The sequence below is a fragment of the Siniperca chuatsi genome, linkage group LG9 (assembly GCF_020085105.1).
Source record: "Siniperca chuatsi isolate FFG_IHB_CAS linkage group LG9, ASM2008510v1, whole genome shotgun sequence".
Taxonomy (NCBI): Eukaryota; Metazoa; Chordata; class Actinopteri; order Centrarchiformes; family Sinipercidae; genus Siniperca; species Siniperca chuatsi.
Window position 1 is genome coordinate 14,333,638 of NC_058050.1, and position 27,425 is coordinate 14,361,062.

The 27,425-nt window shown below is 39.8% G+C and overlaps 1 long non-coding RNA gene across 2 annotated transcripts in view; it reads left to right on the top strand.

Annotated features, from left to right (window-relative positions):
* Positions 1-118: 118 nt before the first annotated feature.
* Positions 119-27,425, top strand: part of LOC122881295 — a 57,010-nt gene continuing 29,703 nt past the window's right edge. For both annotated transcript variants that reach the window (XR_006379141.1, XR_006379140.1), the window contains exons 1-2: positions 119-512; positions 2,124-2,280. This is a non-coding gene — a long non-coding RNA (uncharacterized LOC122881295). The remainder of the gene's footprint in view (positions 513-2,123; positions 2,281-27,425) is intronic.

Consider the following 27,425-nt stretch of genomic DNA (forward strand, 5'->3'; position numbering starts at 1 on the left):
CAATGATGAGCTCCGGGGGGCGGGGGAAGCCTTGACGCACTGAGGCTCGTGATTGACGCAAGCCTTGTTACTAAGTTTAGCACTTGACCGGCGGAGGCAGAGGAAGATAGCAGAGAGCCCATTCATTGTGAAGGGGCGGGCCCAACTATTTTAGCGTTGTGATTGTGATCCAGCCAAGCCAAATATAGTCGTAGACAGGTATTTTTAGCCGTAAAGCGCGTCCCCGTGTTCATTCGGCAAAGGCGACCTGGGCCATACAGTCACAGAAATGAGCCACTGCTCCAATATCAGCACACTCAGTGTTAACCTGTTATTCAGTGGGGGATAGTTTTACAGTCAGCTGTTATTGCCGTCATACCCAGAGAGAAACAACTGTAGGAGCTGTGGAGAGTAAGTCTCACTGCCACAGGTTCTCTCTCGATCCGGGGACAAGGTTGAAAAAGCTGGGGATGAAAAGACCGTAGACCCGAAGATAAATAACCTTCGGTTCATCAAGCAGACACATACAACAGGTTTGTGAACGTGAAGGCTTCGCACAGCAGCGTTGCTTCTTCTTCCTCACCAGCTGAGCACAGATTTGAGGCGCTTTTTAACTGAGAGGACCGGTGGGGTGAAGAAGCACAGTGGTCAGGCTTCACCGCTGCTGCTGCTGGGGGACGTTTTAGCAGCCAGGGCGAAAAGTTGTAGGCTAAAGGCATTTTAATAACAAAAAACAGCAAGGCGAGTGTGAACACTTTAGATGCTCTCTGACCTGCAGAAAGGGAAGCCATACATTTGCTTATGCATGTGTGCATATAAAGCAGTGGGTCCCAAACAGGGGTACTTCTGCAGTTACCAGTGGGTAGGTGGAAAAATTATGAAGCTCAGCTAATTTAATAAACAAATTGAAATTATGATTTGATAATATATATCCACATATATCTGTTTAGGAGAAAAATCAACATCTGATCTTTATAGTTAGTTATTGTCACAATAGCTTACCAATTGTGGTAGTCTGCACAAGACATGCCTCCGTTTTCCACCAACCGAGTCAATTGTAAGTTGATGAAGACTGCAGAAAGACTAGTTAAAAGTTGAAAGTAAAGATAGTGTATATGGTTAAAAAACAACCAGTTTTTGTCACTCCAAATGGCAGTAGTACAAATGCAAACTCGTCCAACACCACTAAAGAAATACCATTAAACAATACCATAAAGCCATCCCATCGGTATGATAAAGGGGTGCATCTGATCTGGACAAAAAAGGTTGCGAACCACTGATATAGATTAAAGCCCTGTGTGTCCACCAAAACATACGAGACCCAAATTCTTCCAGTTGATCACATTCGAGTATAAAGTGAAATGTGCAGAGCATTCAGTATTCCAGTCATTTGCTGAGTTTGTTTGTAACATGCATGAAGAGTGACTGGTGATTAATGCTAGAGAAGAGGGTGGACAGTCTCACAGGGCCAGGAGCAGCTGCAGGGCATGCAGATCATATGCTACCAGACCTCAGACAACCAGGGGCTGAATTGTGTACAATTCACACTTGTTGAAACAGTTGTGAATAGTTTGCAGTATTGTTTCTTCCATCTGATGGAGGCTATAGGTGCATAAACTGCACAGCAGATATTGCACCCTTCATGGATAATCCTGGCATCATCATTTTATTTTTCTCTTCAGCTCTCTGATGTGGTTCTTATCTGTTTCTCATGTGCCATCTTATCATGACACTTTTCAATCAATTATACGTCCTTCCATCCTCACTGTTTTTTTTTTAAGGCAAAACATATCCTATAGGCATAGATCACAAGTTCTGCATGTCCTGTGCTGTTCTCCCTCTTCTCAGAATTGTAAAGCAATGTCTGTGTCATGCAGGAAGAACCCTTATAAATGGATGATTTGTTTTATAAAAAGGCCTTCATAATTGTTTTATTAATGTGAAAAATTGCTCATTTAATATTTTCCAATACCTTTGTTGTTCATGTCCCCTGTCAGTATCTGTAAGCATGCTTATCAGGTTTTGTAAATGGATCATTTATCTTAAAAAATTAGATGTTTATAATTGTCTTTATAACTCATAAGCTTCATTGTTTGTCTTCTCTCTCCCTCCTGTCTTTGTGTTTTACCTTCGGTCTCTATCAGCTGCCTCGGCTGTGACCTCACCATGGTGACGTGTAATCCAGATTAACCTGCTCTCTTATTCCGCCAGACATGGAAGTGATTAGAGATTATGACTGTGTCCTTTTAATAGAATTGGACGTGTGGGTAATCAACTGCGTCCACCAGCGTCGCGTGTCAGGTGACTCACTCACACTCACACACACAGTCACACACACAAGAACAAGAACTTGTTTTTGTAACCAAGAAGGACATTGCATTGGTTTACATTCATTTCCTTGGACACTCACATCAACCCTTAACCATAACCTACATGCTTAACATCAAAATTAACCTAAACCTTATTTTAACCAAAAAATAAGTTACCTACCTAACCTAAAATTCCCTTGTAGGGTCTATGCTTTTTGTCCCCAAATGGGAGGAGAGTCCCATAAGGTGACTGTGTAATATTTATCTAAATTTTGACCCTAACTTGTGTTTTTCTAAATAATATTTATGTTATGTATCAGTACATTTCCTCTTTTCATGTTGGCTCTGCTCTTTGATTTGCTTCACTGAGCATACACTTCCTTGCTTCATTAGGAACCTGTGCTATCTTATCGGCCAGCTAGCAAGCAAGAAACAATAAATAATAGAAATGTAAAAGATAACTCTGCAACACCAACTGCCTTACTGGAAGTTGAGCATGTACTCATGCATGTACAACCAAATGTTTTCGTTCCTCTTTCGTACTCTATGAAGTTAGTGCCCCTGAGAATTCATCTTTCTATCTCCCCCAACTTCATTCCCCCATTCCTGCCTTATACTGTGGTCAGAGCAGAATTAGAAAGGGCATATTTCTTCAGATACTTTGGCAAAAGGCAGGTGGAACAGGAAAAAGGTGTATAGTTTTGTTAACTTACATTACCATTCCACAAGTTAAAAATGATTAATCTATTTATCAAACACTTTGTTCTCTCCACCCTCTGTCATTGTCCTCGCATTCACTGCCATTCATGCAATATTCCTTTAAATCTGCTGCTCTTCAACCATGCAGTTTTACAAACAAGAAAAAGGAAATAATCAGCACTTGCTGACGATGAGGTCCATCCCATCCCATTCTCTCTGAAATTTGCTTGACATTGGTCTTGCTTTTTTGCAGAGTTCATTCTGAGTCGACAAGGTGGCCAATTGTTGCCAGACAGCAAAAACATCTTGATTGAATGGTAATGAGTATCACAGTTTTCTGCCAGCCAAATTGAATTTTACAAATCAATTCAATTTTTTTGTTCTTCTTTTTCTTCCTGGGTCTAAAACGAATGATCTGGCAATAAAGAATTGCACTGACAGGTTGAGTGTCTGCTGCCTCTGTACTGAACTGTTAAACCTCTGCAGGCTTGTCATTGTTGTCAGATTTATGACAGAGGAAGTTAGGTCCTTTGCATAAAAAGTGCTTGTCACATTTAGTACACAGTTGTAGTATATACAGTGGCGTAGCATCTTTAGGCCTCCTGTACAGAGCTGCTGTCTATATGGTGGGCATATTGCACCAAGCCACTCTGAACTCTGGCTTATCACAAAGCAGAAGTGAAAAGTGATTGTGTCAGTTTGAATGAGCTCTCTATGTCTACGGCCAAGGCACCGGCACTCAGCGCTCTGGTGACACTGGAGAAAGAGGAAAGCAGAGAAAGAGAGAAACAGAGGAAGTCTTTTATCTTCATGTCACCAAATCTGCTCCAACTGTACGTCAGAGTGCAAGCGAGGACGGAAAGGGGCGGGGCTGCGGGGGAGAGGATTGCTGGCGCAATGGCAGGGTGCTCAATGGTGGCATTCTTCCCCTTTCTGTGGGGACACACACACAGACACACACACACACAGCCACATCAGGGGGATTCCCCCCGGGAGTACCCAAGTGAAGTAATACAACCCATCACTGCCTTATCACACCAGTGCCCAAAGACAGGAGAGAGGAGTGTACAGAAGTGTTTCCATGAACCACGACACAGGAGGTGTACTGTATATCACTCCGGGTTTTGTGGGCCATTATATGATGTTATCATGATGTGTTTTTACACTTTTAAAAAACATTTGTGTGTGTGTGTCTTGACAGAGGGAGAGAAGGGTAATGTGCAGCAGCTTGTGCTTAAAGCTCTGTAGTTTCCCTTGCTTGTTTGATGGGAGATTTATCACCTCTCATTATTACCCTGCAATGAAATCTGACAGCATGATTCACCACTTTGTGTAAATTTTGTAGGGTGTGTGGCAGTGTGAGTAAAACCCAGATCCTTGTTTGTTTTCTTTGTTTGTGTGTGCATTTATCTGTGTTCTTCTGTGCACACGTTTATGTATGTGAATGTGTACACTACTGGCAAGACCTCCACTGTGCATCCATACATTTCTCTTCAAGGGCAGCGCATTAGTGTAATAGTTAAGCAAGAAAACGTTTGCGGGATGTGTGTGTGGGATAATTTGCATGGTTACAAAGAAATATATCCATTAAAGTTCCTGCATTTTTGCTGTCAAGTCCACAGCATCTTATGTGCACATGTGTAGAGTCAGGGTAATAAGAATGGAGGCTTGTTCTGACAGTAGTGAGAGGTGTGCAGTGTCCTTATATTGTGTTTACATCTGCTCAGAAATCTTTCCTGAAACACTTATACAGAAGTTTCTTTAAGCACTGTATGAAAGGAACAATATACATAACCCTCTCTCTCTCACACACACACATACACACACTGTTGTGAGCCGCAGGTGTGTGTCAACACATGACAGTGTGTGCTTTTAGAAAGATTTATAATATTAATAAGTGCATTATATCTTCACATTATTTAACAATTATCTTTAGAGGTGGAATTGGAGGTGTATTATCATTGTCAGGCTTTGTGATATAAAGCTGCTAATCTGTGAAACTGGCTCGACTCCTTTATAATGACTATTGTTGTGAGTATTGAGAGTTTGTCTACACCCTTCAAGGCTGGGTATGCTGGCAGACATGGCGGATATCTCCATTATTAGCCAGTCTGCAGTTATGTGCTGGGGCGGAACAATTGTCAGTTGCAGACGGTTGTCAACTAAATGGGTAACAGTATGTCGTTGCATGTTTAATGAGACACTGCAACAACGGTAGATCAGTAATTAAAAGTAAGATTTGTATTGTAGGGTTTGGACTGTTGATCGATGACTACTGCAGTCATGTCCATTACACACAGATCAAACTGGCTCTGAACAACGAGAATCCCATGTAGGTGATGGTGCACTCGTGATGTGCACTTTTGACTGTAGAGAAACGCCAACGGCTTGAACAACATAATGCGTGTGTGAAGGATGCTTATTCACATCCTGTTATTACTGACAGAGCAGATCTTCAGAAGAGATCTTTGTCATTAACTTAGAGTCCCCCTCCACTCAGAAATGTATTTTGCTTATTGTTACTTCGCTTGGATGTTGCAGAATGACGTATGTGAAGAGCTTGACACAAGAAGGCTTTTTAAATTCTCATCTGTTAAAGGTAGAATGTTTCTCTGTTCCCACCTTAAATTTGAATTTAAGACATGTACATATGAGCAGGATTTTGTGAACCAGATTATTAGATTCCAAACTAGTTAACTAGTTTGGAAGCTAATCATGGTCCAATATGCAAGGTAGGAGTCATCTTGCGTCCAGCAGTCAAACTTTTAAAATTAAAAATATTTTGCATATTCATAGATTCTGGATTTTTCAATGATTGAGAAGGAGCAGATGTAATTTTAATAAGATAACCATATCAGACACAAATGAGTATTTTTGTATTTCTTAAAACATGTCCGAATGGGATCTTTAAACCCATGATGCCTATGTTTCCATGTTCTGAACCTAACTTTGTGTGCCACATACAGTAGTTTGCCAGGCTGCAAAAAAGAAAGAGACAGAAAACTCCCTGAAGACACTGAACCCTATGGAATTTTGACCTTAAGTGTTATAAGTGGTTAATCTTGGTGTTGAGCAAAAACATCAGATGAAACATTTTTTGAACACATGCTTCCCAGTTGTTTCTGGTTTTGGACTCTTGATCCCAAATCTCTCTGGTTTTCAATTATGATTCTGTGTCTGTGGTCACTTAATGTCATATTGCATTAACCCCACCCCCACCCCAAAAAATCAATCAAGACAAAAAATCAATCAAGTCAATCAATACCTGTGCACCTGCCAATCAGAAGCCTGGCCGCTGACCTGTTATGTAAGGTTACTGGAAACAACAAATTGTGTCACTACTACAGGTATTAAGTTTACAACTTAACTGCAGGTGGTGAATTTAAGTGTGTGTGGGTGTAATTTGTAAGATTGTGTGTGGAAATATGTGAACAGTGGGTGTATGAGTCACCTTAGTGTAGGCAGTTGTTTAAAGGCCATTTTCTAGGAGATCTCAGAAACAGGAACATGTATAAATATATGTGTGTGTCTGTGTGTTAGGATGTGTGATGTGGTTTCGTCATTTGAGTTTAAACATCGCAGGATTCCCCCTCTTAGAGTGTTTAGATCAAGATATCAGACAAACTTCACAGACAGAATCTCCTCATGGCTGAGATACAGTAGGTGTCCGCTGGAAAACTCGCTGAGCGGTGTAGCAAGTGATAGAGGATTGACCAAATACTTGCATGCAGTCCATAAATAAATGCAATGTAAATCATGCTGGTGATAGCCTGGAATTATGTGTGGATGTTATTTTTACAGTTTGGGAATTTCAGCTGCATGCAAAAGTGTGTATATGTATTTGCAGTGTGTATTTGTGATCGTGTGAGAAACTGTTGCCCTTTAGTTGTTCACATCTGGGCCCTGCTTTGGGGGAGACACTTGTGCCATGTGGCTTAATGCCCTGCACACCGCGATTAATTTCACCTCCACTCATTCCACTCCCACAACTTCAGCCCAGGTATCTGCTTGACAGCTTGTAATTGTAGTTCAGTCTTACTTTATATAAAGGACTGATGACATTTTGGGAGCTGAGTCAGTGTCTTCGTTGCCCTTCAGATATTCAACACTTGAGCAGAATGTGTGTGTGTGTGTGTGTGTGTGTGTGTGTGTGTGTGTGTGTGTGTGTGTGTATTCTGTGAATTTTACTCAGCGTATGGGGTCTAAATATGTGCTTCAGCAAAGTGCTGCAGCTCAGAGTAATGTCACTCTGGGTCACACACTGACCACATGGGCATGTGCACAAGCAGACAGGCACACGCACACGCACAATCACTCTCACACTTACAGATAAACAAGTGGTTGCATTTCTGCATGAGTCACAGTCGTGGGCAGAGGTGGAAAGTTTCCTTGTTTGGGCTATTCCCCCCTGCTGACACTTTGATACTTTTTTGAAGTATCTGATGTGTTTCTAATCCCAAGTCAACTTGTAGTGGACAGTGGATTCATACCTGCTAAGACTACAGACATCCAAACTACTTTCCCTCTCTGCTCTCTCTATTATATACATTATATGGTGGTGTGGTGCTTCACACTTATTTTATTTTATACTTATACACACTTGGTACTTAATTTATTTTCTGACCTGTATTATAGTGTATTATATTTTTTGCTAGTACTTCTATTCCTGTGTGCACTGACGTAAAGGCGGGCTGCTGTAACTAAAGAGTTTCCCCCCATAAATGTGCATAAATGTGTGCTTATTTTAAAGGTGATCTGATGGAAATTTTCTTTAACCTAGCTCTGGCACAATACATTAAAATGGCAACATTTATGTTTGATATTGTATTCAGTCATAACAAATGAATACTTCATACAATTTTTTATTTAAAAAGTGTTGAGAAATGTGTGAAATGTGTTATTTCAAATTAGATAAATAGCTTGTACTTAAGTAAGTCTTTATGCGTTTTAATTAGAGCTGCAACAATTAGTTGATTGATCAGTTAGTCGATCAAAAGAAAATTATTTGGCTTTGGTTATCGATTAATTGTCATTTTTCAAGGAAAATGCCTAATAATTGTTGGTTCCAGCTTCTCAAATAAGAGGATTTGCTGCTTGTTTTGATCATATATGAAAGTAAATGAAATATTTTGGGATTTTGAACTGTAGGTCGAATAAAACCATCAATTTAACAAGATCACTTTGGGCTCTTTGTGATGGGTGTTTTTCACTACTTTTTGATGTTTCATAGACTAAACAATTAATCGAGAAAATAGCAGGCATATTAAGCAATAATGAAAGAAATCATTAGTTGCAGCTCTAGTTTTAATTTTTGAGAAAATAAAACTGATCTGCTTGGGGAAAATGAAAGAGCAAAACTTACTCTTCCCCCATTACTGCCACTGAGGTGCCTTTGAGCAAAGCCCTAAACCCCCAACCACTCCAGTTTAGCTGCTCAGTGGCCAGCAGATCACACTGTGGTTGTGTTGGGCCACTTCCTTTCCAGTGAAAGTGAGTAAACGGGTGACATGTACAGGGTGTTCCTGAAAAAAAGAGAGACTTGATGAAATCTTCCTGGTTAATGAAAGGTCAGAAAAACTTCATGCAGTATATTAACACATTTACACTAAAGGGACAAAATAATTTTTTCTGGTGTGTTACATCCTCACAGTAAATCTTCATGTTCGCATATTAATTGTCAGCCTATGTCTTTTTAAAACCTCACCGCTAAATCTGACTTTGCATTGCAAGTATTCGGTTTTATCACTGACTTTGATCATTATTTGAAGAGTTGTAAAGACTTTTATTGAGATGTTCATGAATTAATTTTTCAATTATACATCCAAGGGTTAACAAATACTAACAGCACTACCAGCCAAACTTCCTTTCACCCTCTTCCTCACAGTGTATGAATGAAATGCTTGGAAGGCTGTGCAGAGAGTCTATTGTTAATGAGATGTAATATGTTTATGCTTCATAAACCTCAGGTATGTGCAGTTTAGCTTAGAGAGAGGGAACAGCAAATGTCAGCTTTTAGAGAAGAACTTGTCTAATCTTGTCTTTGCCTGTGGCCGTCTGTGAGTGCGCGTCTGGGTGTACATGTGTGTATTTGATCACGGGTGCTTGTATGTACATGTAATATGAAAGTTTATAATTTTCTTTACAAGTTGACTCATTAAATATGTTCATTTTTCAAAACCCAATTACGCTTTAATTTTTGTACGGTGTGGGTGGATGGGATTAATAAGTTTTCAATATAGTGTCACTGTTTTACCTTTTAACACATAAACCTTTACAAAAGTTCAAGGATAGTTGACCTACAAAACTGGCATTTGGGAATCTACAGGTAGCGCCTGCATTCAGATTTAGATTTTTTCAGCGGTCAGTGTTACAAATTCAAAGAAACTTTAAAGTGATAAAATGTAATAATTCTTGTCAGATTTGTGGACAACTTCAAAGTTTTCATCTGTAGGTAATCTTTAGGGAGTTTTCACACCTCCCTGTTTTGGTTCACATAGATCAAATCCAGAGAACTCCTCACAATATGAAGTTCCAGTGAAGCCTCATTTTCACCAAATGAGACTGCAGTGGGCGGAAAAAGAAGAATTTAGAAAGAACATCAATCATTTTATGAAGAGTTGACATTGTTGATATTCCCCCCTATTTGCCACAAAATGTCCTCAAGATGATCATTGTTAAAAACATCCCCACAATTACATATTACTGAACAAATGTGAATTAGTTATAGAAATATGCACAGTGCTAGAATGGGCTGGAGTTAAAAGAGAAAACTGTCTGCTTTGAAATTATTCAAAATGGTTATTAGTAACATGACTATTTAGTAAGTTTCATCATTTGACAAAAACATATTTTAATCAGTCAAAACCAGAAACAAAACAAACACTTTCACTTCTTTTTTGGTCAAATTTTGAGAACAGTTGGTCTTTCAGGTTTTCAAGATGAAAGCACAAAAGTAATATTCACTGTAGGTACCAGATTATTCAGGTCTGGTGGTTGAGCAGTGCTTAAAATTGTTTAGAGATATGTTCTCAAAAATATTTCAGTTTTGTACAAATGCAAAATACAGCTTCTCCAACTGTTTTCCAGACCATTTGTATATGTGTTTGCCGTATAAACTTTGTCCATATACAGTAGCCTGAGGGGTGTAAGGAATGTGTGATCAATACACAAGCACATGCAAAAACTGCTTAATTATGATGATGTGGCTTGAAATATGAATGTTATAAAGGGAAGAAAAGCATGTTTTCTCATCTCACTTTATAACTAAAGATTTTCCGCACAAGCTGAGATAAGAGTTTAGTTTATTTGCACAATTAAAACATCATGGTAAAATACATATACTAATAATAAAACTAAATAGGACTGTACAAATCCTTTCCAATATGTAAACAATCAAGTGTAATCAAAAACACAAGGCAAACAAGAATAAAAAGGACAGGTAAAATAAATGCAAAAAAGTGAACATACAATTAAAAAAAGATACTGAACAAATAAAATAAACGGTAAAACAGTTATTTTTCTGATTGCTGATACCCAATGTATATATTCCTTACATAAATTAATTTATAGTGGTTTAAAGGTAATCTCTCTCCATTACATATACAGTACCTCTACCTCTAGCAGGTTAGACACATCGTTCAATTCATTCAGGAGTGACCTTGAATAACCTCATGTAGTTGCCTTCATTACCTCCAGCCTTGTCATCAACGGCAAACAAGAATTATTTTATAGTTTGTTCTCTTCTTCGTGCTTTCAGTTGTTTGTTTTGCAGAAACAAGTCACTGCTACAATGTGATAACAGCGGCATCTCGTTTGAGAATAACATCTCGCTATGAGTTGCACAAGACGATTCATTTTGCTATTTAAGTTGGCTTCCCCCCAGCCTTGACCTTTTCTTTTTAAAAAGTTTACCTCTTATGATTCACTGTATCTCGACTCTGACATTTAAATTTCATCTCCTTCTCATGATTGAAACTCGGTGCTCAACAATTATCTGGGTCTGAGAGTCTAACATACGCAACATGGCATATCATGGCTGCTGCGTGGGCACCAACTACTAATAAACCTATCCACCCCTGGGCGCCATTGTGATCTTCCCAGAAGCCCTTGGTGCGCAGTGAGAGACACTCCCAGAAGTTTCCATAAGAAAGATTTTCGCAGGAGAGATTGGAGCATCCTGATGCTCAGCCAGCTGCATACCTGAAGAGCAAGTATTTATGCGTGCCGCTCCCCATGACTGGAAGTGCTGACTGGTTGTGTGGGAGTGCAGTGCCCAAAAATGTTGACATAATTTGCTGCTAATGCAAGATGTTCAGAGGGAGTTCCAGCATCACATAATTTTCAGGAATATTGGAAATCAAAAATCAGTTTTATTGTAAGCCTACATCCAAACGCCCACCTGCTTGTGTAACAACATAGTAAAATTATATATTTTTAAAAGCAATAATTTGAAGACTTACGTTCCCAGTGTCCTCCCCTACGCACACTCAGATGACCACATAATAGAGCTCCAACCACACTGGAGGTTTTTGAGGCTCAGGGTTTTGCCAAGTCCAAGACTACCAAGGTCCTGCTTTCTCTGTTCAAAGCTGTGATACATACATAGTGATCTGCTGCAATTTGCCAGCACTGACCTCTAGATAGGTCAAGATAGGAAACCTTGGATCCACTGCTTAAAATCACTTGGAAGTGTGACAGATATTGGTAAATCAAGCAAACAGGGTACATACTTTGAACCCTACTCATAAACATTTCTTAGATAAACCTTCTGTAATAGTTTTCATATATTAGAACATTTAAAAAAAGGCAAATGACAGAAGAGCTCAAACATGGGATGTCTATAGGATTAGTAGCAGCTGCTCTATATGGTTGAGAAATGCACCTTCTCAAGTGTTAAAATTTGTTTTTTATCCTAGCATTAAAACTTTTTGGAGGAAATATTTTCACCATTACATATACTATCAATTCTGTTATCACTGGAAAATAATATGGCTGTGAGCACATGCAAGCAAGATGTGAACTGGACCTTTGATATGATCTCATATTTTTGTTAAAGGGGCACTCCAGTTTCACTTCCATAAAGTTGGAGGGCTCACAAGAAAAAGAATCAAATCAGCAGAGGCTGAGGTATCCTGACTTTTAGTTTCTAGTAGGATCAAGCTCCAAAAACGTAGAATCCTACACTTGTATTGCAACTCAGTAGCGTGATGACCTGATGGCATCATTAGGGTTTTTTTTTTTGTGTTTTTTTTTTACTTCTTTCAGAGCCACAGAAGATATTTCAGAGGGGTGCTCCTCATGATGAGTAAACTGAACTTGGTGGAGTGCCCCTTTAATAGTAGAATTTCCACCTTTGTTTATAAATATGTAAATTGCAGCATGTAGTTTAGTTTGAACAGCCATCCATGTTTAGAAAGGTTTAAAGGTATATTTCCTTAACTTTGAGTAGACATTGTGCTCTTTGTACCCAAATTGCCCTAAAACCAAACTGTCCTTTTGAAGGCTGTTATTATAATAGCGATGCTACAGTGAGCTGTACCTTGTCAGTCACCAGCATGTTGATGTGTTTATGTGATTGTGTGCTATTGATCCTTTGGTGATAGCAGGAGTGACCATCAGAGCAGCTTTAGCTCTGTCACTGGGACGAAGTAGACAGCACTCCTCCCCTCCCTGTTTGTTGAATAATCTGCTTACTCACCGGATGTGATTCACCTAACTAACTCTGTTAGAGAGAGGGTTCTGTTGTCTAAATGTTTGGTCAGTAATTTTGTGTAATGTTTGGAAAGTTTGCTTGTGAGATAAATAACTTCATCTGAGCCTCGGTCTGGCTGGCTGCTGTGCTGCTTTGAAATCCTCATCCAATAAGTGACTAAGGGGGTCATTAGAAAAGGACAGATATTTTTGCACACACACACAGTGACGTTATTGTTTTAGATTGTACTGTGACAGCAGAGAATACACAATTCTGATTGGCCGGAGAGTGTGTGTGGCTTCATAACCTTAAAACTCAGAGCTTGAAGGCTACTTGTTTCAGCTGGTACTAGGTCACGGCGTCCCTACATGCTGAAGTTGCTAAGGAACATTCCCGAGATTAACAGAGTTTCTATTTATTTAAAGAACAGACCCAGAATATGATGAAACTATACTTATATTATATTATATTATATTATATATTTTGATTGCTGTAAAGTGGCCATGTTGTTATCGAGATAATTTAATTCAACAAATGCAGTTATGAAAAATAATGCACTCTGTGTCACCTTATATTTTTTGTTAACAGCACTGATCATCATGGCTTGTTCCTTAATCAAAGGTGTGTTAGTTTACTAGAAAATGCCACAGTTTGTTACGCATTGCGTATATCCTTAATTAACGTAATGAATATATTTTGTTCCTTATAAAACATTTGTGAATCCATTTTTTAAAAACTTTTTAATGCGACTGAAATGTCCGACATCTGTAACTTTCCGAAACTGACAATTTGATCACCATTTCCATTTCAAAGAATTCTCCTCTGCTTCTTGTTTCCCCTGGTTGTCTTTTCCTTCATGTTGTATGGCTTGCATGTGCTACACATTAGCGTTATCGCCTTCTACAGGTGTCAGGAATGTTTATCGCGCCACCCATGTCCTCATGCGCGTGCTAGTAAAGCACAAGATGCAAATAAAACAGGAACAGGCTCATAAAAACATTGCTCCACAGCGCCACCAGTGGTCAAAAACTCCACAGGGTACCTTTAATTAGCTTTTCATATGTGTATTCTGTCTGAACATGGCAGCATAAGGCAGACAGGCTGCTCTTAAAATCTCTCAGTTGCCTGACCAGACTCAGGTCAATGGCAGGTCATGACCTCAGACTGACCCACTTAGCCAATGCCAATAGCCCCCTCCCCCTCCCCCTCAACCCCTTCATCATCACTGTCTCTGTTCCACTCTCCTCTTCCCTTACTCTTTGTTCCTCTCTTGCCGTCTCTGGATACACTCTCCTCTCTCTGTTGCCCTCTCTTTAAACTCACCACTCAGTCCTTCCTCTGCTCTGTCTTTCCTCTTTCCTTCTCCTCTTTCCCTCCTTGTGTTCCTTCGCTCCATGAGGGGGAACTTCCACTGCAGCTTCTATCCAGAAACAGGCTTCCACTGTGGAAACACAGCTACATAAGACTGCTCCGCTTCACTTTCCACACCACGCAGGGGAGGGGGAGATTGGCTTCATGTAACTGCATCCACACACACATTTCCACAAACACGTATGTACACAAGCACACATACATCTCTTTTTTTGACTCACACCATGCTGTAACGACTTTATTCTTTTGGTTACCAAACAAATAATTTCAAATAGCCTGGCAACACATGATTTAACAGACATTAGAGAAAGATCGCTTTTTATATCACCATCCATCAGTAGCGGCACTCCCATTCAAATTAACATCCAGCGAACATCCGAAACGACTGCAACATGCAAAGCAGAGGTCTATACCTGTCAATGTGTGCGTGTTATTTTTGATCTTCTCCTGCTATAATTGGCTACTTATCAACATTAATTGATAGACAAGACACATAGGTAGGCACTTTGGGGAGAACACACACGCAGACATGTGCATTCACACATCCAGGATACACGGGAAGAAGAGTCATCATATTCAAAGCAGACAGGAATAGAAACAGAATACATGAGGTAACCACAGGGGCGTAAGCAAGTAGCCATTACCTCAACAATGACCATGACCAGTAGCCTTCATTGTTTCTGTGTGTGTGTGTTTGTACAGGCATATGTGGCTGTCAAAGATGGCTTTTCCATAGTCAAGATATTCCTTTTCTCCATGAACATATCTGGTCTTTATATAAGGTATGCCTGGGACTTACATAATTCTTGGCGCTTTAAGTTTCAGTGTGTGTATCTGGAAAGCTTGTGGAACTGCAACTGTGTGATTGTATGTGAGTGAGTGTGTGTGTGTGTGTGTGTGTGTGTGTGTGTGTGTCCATGACGCCTTGGAAGCTCTCCTGGCCATGGCTGTGGAAATACTCCACTGCCCCACTCTGCTCAGTGGGGACAGTGGTGGAGAGGCGGATGGATGAATGAATGAATGGATGATCGGTGAGTGGGGACTCTGATGGTTGGATGGAGAAGGGGAACTGTTAAATTGTGGCGCTGCCAGAAAAACAGTGGCAAAAGGAGAGGGGAAAAGTTGTGCTTACTTCAATCTTATGTAAACCAGACCTCCTCTGTTTTCACTTGGTCGCAGCTGGGATTGACTTGATGTGACACAGTTATGTCTTGTTTCCTGTTTTTTGTTTCGTGACTGTTGCCGCATGCGTACAGTGCAACATGGAAGCTGTCTAACTCGCCAAAACAAGCAGGTCAAACTTCAAATGCTCTTGTTAAAGGTAGAATGAGTAGGATTTGTCAGTTGCTGTTTGTAAACACATGATTCAAAGTTGGCCCCTCCTCCCGGCTCAACGAGCTAGAGAGAGAGCGAGAGCAGCGGTGGTCGAGGGAGCAAGAGAGTGAATGACGAGAGAGAGCGAGTGAGAACAAAGCAGTGGAATAGATAAATAAAATGTTATTTTCTGATTGTTTCACAGTGGTTATGTTTTAATGCACAAATAAATGCGCCCACACCTCCGCCCAACCCTGTGGGAAGGATTTTGAGCAGAGAGCAGAGGAAAGAGACAGAGACAGCGATGTAACCTGGTCCCTACGTTTTTACAGAGTCCTGACCTCACGGCCTGCGCGCTGTTATTGGCTGGAGGCTACACACCTCTGCACAAAGGTTAACGCACATCCCACAGAAACATCCCAAACACAACAAACGAAGAAGAAAATAAGGGATTATTTTTGTATTGGTCTATACATTGTTTTTTTTTTTTTTAGGAAAATCCTACTCATTCTACATTTAAGTAGCTATACACTGTCAACTATGGTTTTTAGCCACCGTCCAAATCAGTTGGTCCACCACTTTGGTCCATACTAAAATATACAACTATTGGACTGATTTCCTGAGGTGATTTCCTCTAGCGCTACTATAATGTTGATATTTTTGTGAAATATCTTTTGGATGGATTGCCATGAAATTTGGTATAGACATTCATGTTCCCCTCAGGATGAATTGTAAAAACTTTGGTGATCCCCTGACATTTCATCTAGCACCACCATCAGATCAAAATTTAAATTTGTCCAATACTTTGGTTTATGACTGCCTGCAAAACTAATGACTAATTCTACCAGCCTCAGCTGTACTTTGTGCATAGTGCTAATTTGCAAATGTTAGCATGCTAACACGCTATACAAAGATTGTAAACATTGTACCTACTAAACATAATAGCATTGTCATTGTGAGCATGCTCATGCTAGTATTAAGCTCAAAGCATTGCTGTGCCCATGTACAGCCTCATAGGAAAGTGTGGCTGTAGACTCAAAATGGCAGTTTTTGTTTTAGCTTGATTTTGGTGGATAGTTTGTGTACACTAGACAGCTTGTTCTATTTGAGGAAATGGTTTGTATTTGTTTTTTGATTATGAAGGGTGGGTCTCAATGATTGTTGAACTAATCCAATACAGGATCCCATCAATAAATCTTACCTTTGTGAAACTTAAAATGTTTTTTTCATTTAAATTTTGTTTACCCTCTGTGTAAAGAAATGTTTGAAAAATATGTGTATTTTTCATTCTTTTCCCATAACATACAAGAACATACAGTGCGTTTACATCATCTACTTAAGTATAACACTTGCTTGGAGTCTTGTGGCAAGTCATATGACATTGCACTGTACTGGTATGTAAATAAAATATTTAGTAGACTATTTTCAATTCCCTCTCTCCTGTCTTGTTTGATGAAGCATAATGGCCTTGAAACTCACAACATTGGTGTTAATATATTCATATATTCTAGTGTAGTGTATTTCAGTGTGTATTTCTTCTATATCAGAGGGACTGCCCTTACTTTGCATTATGGGAAACCCCATTTGGAGCTGTGTCCTGTGAGGGATTTGCATGCTGGGTGCAGGCTATGTGCTAGTTCTCTGAAACCACCTTCCTGATTGAGTGCTCATATGCCACTCTTCATGTCACTAATATACCAATAGGTTATTAGCCGTCAGAGTGCCTGTGCCTCTTTTAAGACATTGTCCTCTGTTTTTTCTTTGTCTAATATTGTACGTTAGACAGGAATTCATCCTGAGAGGCAGGATGTGTGTGTGTATGAGTGTGTGTCTTACTTGTAGTGGAAACTCTATGGGAATCTGTGCCATGGAATGTCTGGGCAGGATTCCCTCTTTTCCCCAGCGGAGCGGACCATTCACACACGACTATCTGTACGCAACATGAACACGTAGCACAGCAAAGCATGGAAACCCATCCATTTGTGTGGACTTAACCTCATTGCACAGTTCATGAGATCTTTACTTTAGGTTACACAATCTGAAAATTGAGGATGTGTTACCAAATCACTAAAACACAAACTGCTTCTGTCTGTCTGTCAAGTCTGCTTTTTCTTGTACTCTGTCTTACTTCTGACTTCTTTGCTCTCACTTTCTCTGAATTTTCTTCTCTTTCCCTCTTCTTCCCCCTTCACTGGAATTTAACTTCAGTTTGACCTTGTGACTCATCTCTCCCACACTGACCACACCAGTGCTGTCTATCCTATACAGACGCTTTGCTGACCTAGACTGTCATACAGTACATGCACGCCAACACACACAAACACACACACTAACACACACACTCCTACGCTCACACACACACACACACACACACACACACACACACACACACACACTTACACTGTTGCGTCACTCTCCTGTGGTGTGGCCTGTAACTACTAGACAGCTGTTCCTGCTTAGTTGTCATGTCAGCCATGATGTCAGAGCTTTGTTGTGTGTGATTGGCTGACGTCTGAGTGCGTCCTGTGTATGTGGGAGGTACTATGTGGGAGACTGTCGCTCTCTGTGCCACAGAGAGTCGTGGTCAACTGATCTGCGACCTCTTATCCTACAGTAGAACACTTACGTCTGTCTTGTCACCGCAGTGTAAAAACGTGTTACGTTTGTGTCACGGATGCGAGTTACACTGCTACAGATATACTAGTGACCCATAACTCATGTGGGCATGTGTGTGATAGCATGACAACATTGCACTTTAAAGTTTAACCCAGGCTGTCTGTAACTTCAGAGATGGAGAGAAGGTTAAACCTATAATAATGTTTTACATAGTAATTTTTTTTTTTACAATTTGGGTCTCATTTTTATAGTGTTGGCTATGTTTTATATCAGTTATGGTAACATGGTTCTCACCAAATTAATTGCAAAGATTTGGGTACTTGGTGACATTGCTACAACGAAGCCTGATGGGGAAATAAACAGGAGTGGTCAGACAACCAGACAGGTTGCAAAAAAAATGTTTTTTTAAAACTTCTTTATCTGGGGTTAAAAGAGTACTCCAACAATTTAGTATTGCAGATTGTCTGACTCACGATGGACAGTTTAAAAAATAGGATCACAATCGATGCTAGAGAACCAGAGATATCGTCTTTTTGTTGTCAAACCTTGCCTTCAGGGCTTTCTGGCAGAAAGGCCTTCTAGCAGAAATCCCTGAGGGGAAACTTCTCCCATGTGCCCTACATTACCCACAATGAAACAGTTGTGCCAACAGTTTGGTCGGAGATTCAGGTGAGTTATGCTAGTAGCAGCTAATGAAGCCTCGAGCTGCTAGCCAGAAGCAGAGATGAAGAGTGGGCTACCAAGGCCCGATAAGCTCACTAATTTCTAACTCCACACCTCCAGATTTTTTTCATTTTCAAACTTGTAGTCTTCAGCCCCAACCAACGCTGACTCAAGGGACATCACTTGAGGCAATTTATCAGACTTCAGGCAGCTCCCTCTGGAGCCACAAAAGGCTTTATACATCTTTTTTTTCACATATATAGTAGTACTCCCCAAGACCTGTAAGCAGACTTTGATGTGTTAAGTTCCCCTTTAAAAAGTGAGTGCACCCGAAATGTTCATAATAATAAATCTTTGCAAAGGAAAATTGTATGTACACACCTATGGTAAGTATGGTAGGTCAAAGTTGAACCAAGAAGTCGGCCTATAAACTGTGATGGATGTTTACAACAGACAGTTTGGGTACAAATTTTACCTTTGGCCTTATTTTTCTCTTCCAAATGAGGCTGGCTTACTCTGGAGTTTGTTTAAAATCGGTCTTAATGTCTGACAGCTTGTGCTGTGTGTAATAATTATGACGCACCATATGATCAAAGCTGATAGTGATTCCATTTGGATCCACCCAGGTACTAGATATACGTATTTACACAGACCTGAGACCCATGGTAATACAACGGGACCCTACTTGACCAGATTATACTTAGAATAATTCTGGGTCAGGTCTCCATAACTAGGAACCGAGCGGACCAGTTAAGACCTCCAATTCATATCCAAATTTTTATATTAAAAGTGATTTTGATCTGGATTTAAAATTGATCAGTAGTGGATAGTGTGGCAGCAGGAGCTATTTTGACAAAAAGCCTGTTTTCTTCTCTAAAAAACTGGGTCAGGCAGAAAAGCATTTCTTTAAAAAGTAAAAAAATTAACATGAGTGTGTCATTCACTTATTTATATTAGAAATATTCCATTGCACTGGATTAAAAATGTGTTGTGTGTGTGTGTGTGTGTGTGTGTGTGTGTGTGTCCAGTCATGGTCACCATGGTGAAGTCCTACTAAAAATCGTCATGACAACTCAAGCCATCGACAGCCATGTTATAAGCCAAAACACGTAACTGTCTCCTACGCATCAACACCATTCACACATGCGCTCATGCACACGCTTGCACACACACACACACACACAACAAAGACACCCACACGCACAACGATGTATACGACAGATTTAAAACTGAGTGTCAAAACAGAGATACTTGTTTATGAGATAAAATTAGCGTTGTTTACTCTGCGCAGACTGATGTAAGAAATGAGAAGTCCTGAAATGAAACAACTTTTCATATCACTCACACCGTTTTGGCTCCTTTTTCATTTATAATTACTTCCAAACCTGTTTTAATTTTGTATTCTTTTAACATGTAGACATTAGCAAAATATAAATCCAAAACCGAAAGACAGTGATTCAGAATAAAAAAAAAATCAAAGGTAGAATTGATGATAGATTGTTTTTGTCATCAAAAACATTAAAGAGCGTCTTTGAGAGAGAAGTCCTAGCAGCATGTGCCTGAAGGTGATGCCACCCTCAGGGCTCTCACCACCAGCTCACCCCAGTCACCTCTAAACACACACACACACACCCCCAGCACATACACTACACCCCCACACCCCCCACACCCCCATCCTCTGTTCCTGTATCTGACCCATTTTCCTGTGTACACTGTAGACGCTGGTGAGCAGCCCTGCTACCCACCCCTCCCTGTTTCCACTGGGGTGGAAAACACTAGTGGAGTGGGAAAAAGAGGGGAGTGGGAGGACAGGGGCAGTGGAAGATGAGCTTAAGGGGGGAGGAAAGTATCAGAGCAAGTGAGTGCGTCCATTAACCCCCCCAAAGGTACACCGCAGGGGGCGAGGGGATTGGGCCTTGTACTTGTGCTAAGTGTGTGTGTGTGTGTGTGTGTGTGTGTGTTTGGTGGAGTTGGTTCTGAAAAAATGCATCAAAAACATCCTCTCTCTTTTTCTTTCTCCCATGCTATGATGTCATGCACCCATAACATCAGAAAACCTTGTTGTTTTGTCTCCTCCTTACCTCTACTGGTGTATATATATATATATATATATATATATATATATATATATAATTTATTTATTTATTTTATTTTTTATGTTTTAGTCCATTAAAGAGGCACTCTAGTGATTCAATGTTGCTCCCTCCTGAAGTTGGGGGCATTGCAAGAGACAAAGATTGGTAGATATCCTGACTGTTATTCGCTAGTACTTGTATGGGTCAAGAAACACTGGATCCTACACTTTGCATAATGCAACTCTATAGTATCTCTTTGTTAGACCCTCCTTCCCTGATTTTGATCTTTTATCAAACTCCACACCCCAGTTTGTATTTCATGTTTCCTGTTCAAAGCTGAGATACTTGGGTAATGTTATTTGACTAATTTTCTCAGATATGACAGAGCAACAGAAGACATTATACAAGGGTTTTCTCAGACTGAATCGTACTACCCATGTTGTGTAAATTGACTTTGACATGTAAAATCAATGGAGTGCACCTTTAATGCAACGTCTTTGTATTGATCTCCCACCTTTCAAGCAGCCATTGGTTTCCACTCATTTCATTACGCTGTGAAAATCACTTGAAGAGACTTGAAAGTTGTTTGAGACATGTGATCCATCATCATCTTTATTTTCTTGTCAGTGTTGCGTTGTCTTCATGAAGTAATAAAGCTCCGAAATGGAACTATTTGGAAAACTCCTTGTTTGTTGATGCATTCAGGTGTTTGTGGGGAACTCCAACTTCCCACATGAGATGCCAACAACAACCATTTTAATGCAAGAAAATACATTATGTTACATGACATCCATGTTTCCTTATTGTTTCCTGATTCCTCTCGTTTTCATTTTCTGGCAACCTTCATATGAAAACAATGCTTTTCAGCAGTCAAATGTCAAATTTTGGATGTCAGTGCTTCCTTGAATGCAGTACATGGAGTATTTAAAGCAGTATGTGCTTATATCAGTTGCATTTTTTGCAATGGATTACCTATAGTATGTAGCACAAGTTCCAAATTGAGGAAATCAAAACTAAAAACTGCCTAAGATAGTGGTATTCAACAATGTAAAGAAAATGTGATTTGTAGATAAAAGGCCCAAGACATGGTATGATCCTTTAATGGCGGTACTGGTTTGTGATTATTTCATGTATTGCTTTATAATAACAAGACAGCCTTTTTTTAAAGCAGAAACTTTAAACTGTAATTAACGGTAGTAACTAAATGTTATGTTTGAGTGAAAAATGAAAACACAGAACAGACTGGCTAACACCTACATGTCACTAATCATGTTGCGTGAGCAATGAGGCCAGTTCTATCAATACTTGCACAGACAGTCCTGTGGGGATTGAGGTTTAAACTGTAAGACTGGAATCGCCCAGACAATCTGCCATCTTTTTCCCTGAATCCTCTGGTCACATAGAAAGCAGGTTTATGGTCCGTTGATCAAGGTAGTGACAGCGTCGCCCACTCGAGTCTCACATGCTGGTTTCATCCTGTTACCATGTGATGTAAATGGAAGTGAAAACACCCACTCTCTCCTCAGTGCCATGACAATCATATGACATCAGTATTGCAATGACACAGCTTTATTATCACCTGGATAGTCCTGTGAGTGATTTCAGAAAGTAGGATTAGAAAGTTGCTGATTGGTTGGTTATACTGATTTGAAACAGTGTGTGGGTGTGTCTGTGTCTAAGTACATATGAAAGCAAGCTACTGTATCTTACGACCTTAACTATGACCTGTGGGTGTTTTCATACCTGTTTTCTACATGGACTATAACTTGTTGTTCTACCACATTAATGGAAATGAGTGGAAGTTTGTTGGCTGCAGGTCTGTACATTGTTAGAAGAACACTACCACCAAGTAATGATTGTATTTTATTTTAAAGTGCTACACATTGCATCAGATCTGCCACTGTGCACCACTGGAAGACTGAATTGTTGTTTGTGGCAAGGAAGTGTGCACTTTCACTTGTTAGTCTCGTGTATGTGTGTGTGTGTGTGTGTGTGTGTGTGTGTGTGTGTGTGTGTGTGTGTGTGTGTGTGTGTGTGTGTGAATGTCTGTACTTTGTGTATGTGCTAATCCTGGAAAGAGAAGTGAGATGGACACGTCCGCTCTTTTCTAAAAATATACCTTCCATTGCATCTTGCATCATTTCCTCTTTCTGACAAACTATATATGCACTCATACACAGACACACACACACACACACACATAGATGCACGTAACTTAACAACGCTTAACAATTTCCTTATCTGGCATTGCGTGGTAATCATGTTGTGTGTGTGTGTTTGATTGTGTGTCTGCCTGTGGTGTGAATGGAAAGTGGTTTGGTGTAATGGCACAACGTGTGGGCTGGGAAACAGCTGGATACTCCTGTGAACACACGTGGATGCATAGAGTTCTGTGTTAGGGTTACTATACTGTATATGTACATCTGCGATAGTACGATAGTACATGTGTATATACATTTATGAGTGTGTGTGTGTGTGTGTGTGTGTGTGTGAGTGTGTGCATGTGTCATTGTGTGTGTGACTGAGAGTTGGAAAGTAGTGTCTCACCACGTGACGTAGGTTTCTGGTGTTTTCCAAACCAAAGAAATGGAACCAGCAGTGACGAGGATGTGATGTCATCATCAGGCTTTCTTTCTCACTAACTGCGGCCCCATGTGTCGCGCTACTCTTTTGTCGCTTTCTTTTCGTCTGTGTCTATATTTCCGTCTCTCTTTGTGTCTGTCTCTGTACAGTATCTGTCTCTCTGTGCATTTGTCTGTTTCTCTCCCTGTCTTTATCTCTTGCTTTTCCTCTCGTTGCACTGTCGGTGAGTAGGCGTTTTCTGGCTTTTTTTATGAATGGGATGTGTTGTTTACTCACTGACAGAGCTATTTCTGTCAGCGCCGATGATGAACACATACAGTGCGACCACACTAACTTCCTCCTTTATCGCCCTCCTTTCTCTGATTGGCTAAGGCTCTCCTCTCAATGGCAAAGACTGTGCGTCTTTGAGGTAGTTGTGAATGTGTGTTTTTTTTGTGGGAGTATTTGTGTGATTGTGTGTATGTGTTTGCACGTATATGCATGTGGGCCAGAGTGTTGAGGGGTCTCAGCGGGCCTCTTTTCAGAGATAATTGATAAAAACATCCTGTTTCCAAGGGAGAGAGAAACAGTTAATTTTTTTTTCCAAATGATGTCACTCAGCCCACGCCAAAAAGAACAAATTTATATTTCAAAGTATGACTGCAGCAGCCTCACAGCTATCAAATAATTTGCAATTTTCTTGATGGTATGGAACAGATATGTTCACCAAAATGACAAATCTTACATCACTCAACCATGAAACAAAAACAGAAGCATTGAGCATTGTTGATTATGACTAACATTTTTGAGTATATGCTTTTCCCTGTTGCATATTTAAGGTGGTTGTTTTAAATTGTTTAAGTTTTTTACTTTTTTGAATGGAGATTGGTTTAAACTGATTTTCATCCAGATTTTATGTTCCCAACTAAAGAGTTGTTGTTTCCTGGACCTTACGCTGATCAATTTACAGTAAACAAGGTCGTCTTGGGCCAAGATTGCCAAAGTATTTGAGCAAACAGGCAAGGTTTGTTCCCTGATTTGTAGTTTTGTGATCTGTTTTGCATGGATTTTATTACTTTATTTATCTTTCACCTGAAAATAAAAAGCTTTGTTCATATTCATATTCACATACATATTCATAACGGTCTAAATAAATGAACTCCCAAGTTTCTTGCTTTAAGTACAATTTTGTCCTTTAGTTTATCACTCAACCTAATGCCACTATTGGAATAATAAAATATCAGCCCTGTGATTTGCATGCTGGATAGCAGGTTGCTTCACCTGCCTATTGAAGTGGTTTTGTAAATGCTGTCAAGACATTTCACTTTTTTCAAGTTTTTGTGTAACCTCCTCAAGTCCTGAAAAAATAAATTGCACACACATTATATACACATGCTTGTATGTAAGCAATGACACACACAGACACTGGCTGGAAGGCATTTATGCTCACATACTCTAAATGAATGAACCACGGTTTGGATAATGCATACATGCCAAGTCTGAGGTTGTATTTTTATTTTTATTTTTTTGATGAGAATATCATAGGATATGTGCAGTCCTGTACCTAACTACCCATGTGCCGAAAATACACAGATGAATTGTGTGTTAGTGTGCTTGTGTGTGGGTGTGTGTGGTAGTGGTCTGTGTGGGAGGAGGTGTTTATTTGATGTGTGAAAGAGTGGGGCTTGTAGGGTTAGGGTTTAAAATGACAGAGGTTGTGTCAGAGGGCATGAGGGTCATGGTGACTTTCATTTGATCCTTTTGTAATGTGACTCTGATGAAATGCAACATGCGGAAAGTTGCGGCCTTATGTTTGAATTCCCTATAGTGTTATGCTGCTTCATGGACAGTTTACATGAAGAGCTGAATGTTTGATTAACATGCCATGAAAGATCTGTGGTAACAAGCCACATACAGGGCTTAAAAACACAAACACACATGACCATGCACGTGCACGCTCACAGAATAAAGCTCTCAATATTCTAACTGGTATTCTCTACTGTACACTGACTCATTCAATCACAATGTGTTCTGTTGTAGACATATACTCTTCTAGGTTTATTTTGTGGGTGTCCTGAAGAGATTAGTGCATTACTATGTCCAAATCATAGTTAACTGTAGGTTTAAGTCTGCTATAAGTAATATGTAATTTACAGGGTAAGTTCATCCAAATGACAAAAAACATATTGTGGTGGTTTTAGTTTTGTTTCTCAGGTTTTTACATACTGTATTTACCTCTGAGATTCCTGGCTCCACTCCAATATAATGGGGATGAATGGAATTTATTTTTTGAAAAGTTTTTCTACTGAAAAAATAAATGGATAATCCTGAGTGATGGGGACACTGTTTCTTAAAATAAATGTTGTGGTTTGTTTTTTTAATAAATGTGGTCACTTTTCAACTTCAGTTCAGCTTCACAGACAAAATTTCATTCACCTCCTTTGTACTGAGGTGGAGGAAGAAATCTCAGGTGTGGATATCCCGTGACTGTAGCTGGATATGGTTCTGGATACAGTGCTGCCATATAGTTCCATTATATTAAAAAAAGGCAGACATCTCCACGGCTGATATCTCCAAAACTCGGCAACTCACACCAAAACAATCTAGATCCATAAATAGCACTACATGTAAGAGGAAAAATATGTATTTTTGATTTTGGGATGAACTGTCCCTTTAAGAGAGCTGGATACGGTGCCACCACACAGCCTTGCTGCTAATTTGTCCCAGTGGCGGTATTGTAATGGAAAAGAATTTTCCCCATAGACCACATATTATAAAAGAGATGTCTGTAAAACTGTTGACATAACACCTCAAACTGCAAACAAAGTCAATTATTTTTTTTAATTCACAAAGGTTTTATATTTTATAATTCTGAGCAAATCTGCATGGCCAGGTACCACAAGAGAAAAGTGAGAAAATATGTTTTTTTGTAAACTGGGTGAATTGACCCTTTAACACAGTTCACCTCATGCCTCGCCTGCTAGAAGTCTTCAGATGAGAGTCAGATGGTTATGTAAATATTTTGCTTAAAGTCCATGTAAAGGAAATTCTGAAATTTGTTTCTAAACACATTATAAATGTTAGAAATGTATTGCTTAAAACACGTTACAAAGACTGTTAACTATGTAGTACTGAATTGTGGAGTTAGACCGTTAAAAAGTTTTTCACCACTTTTGTGTTCAGGATTTTGTGGGCAGGGCTGAAATCATGGCTCGCTGATGCACTGGAGCCACAGAGCATGGCCCTCCCCTAACACTATATAATAACTAGAGCGCATTAGAATCAGTGGTTCTCGCTAAATCGTGAGTTACAGTTTTTACCCTTAGTTACAGCCTACAGTTTGCTAGCTAGCTTTGCCTTCATCCCACCAATGCATATTCCCTGGATGTAAAAATTTACTAAACAGCTTGGTCTCCTTATTTAAATTTCCCAAGAATGATGAGATCAGGAAGAGGTGGACTGATTTTGTGAAGAGCCACCTTGATGGAGAGCTGAGGATCACCACCAATGCCTCTGCAGTGAACATTTTACACCAGATAGTTTTACAAACTAGACAACTGGGATTTACTGATAACCCGCTGTAACTACTGATGAACGAGGCCGAACTGACACAAATGCTGCAGTGCCAAGTTGTGATGTACAGTAGCAACCAGACAGCCATTTAATGTTGAGGGAAATGTTTGTAGCGAGACTCAATCAGCTACCAGTTACATGTCTGTTATCCTTCATAATTGTCTGCTTATGTTTTGACTTGGACAAAGCCTGATATCATTACTGTCTATTGGTTATGAATGCAGATTTTCTTCAAACAAGTTCTCTTGCTCAGTCTCCCACTCACAACACTGTGCAATGTTTCTATGGCCAAAATTGAGTATTGACATCTTTGCCTGCCTGCTGCATGTGTCTGTGTGTGTGTGTTTGAACTGCTCTGAGGACAGTTTGAGTCTTTCTCCTCCAGTGCTCTTTCCGGTTGAGGAACAGTAGTTTTTCTGTCGATGGGGTTTATGGATTGGCGCATTCAGCATCTCTGCCCCTACTCACCCGCCCACACATGAAAACACAGGAGCAAACTAGATTCAGACTTTGTTGCACTGGTCAGGTGACAGAAGGGGTACTTTTTGAGCATTATTATGTATATAATATATA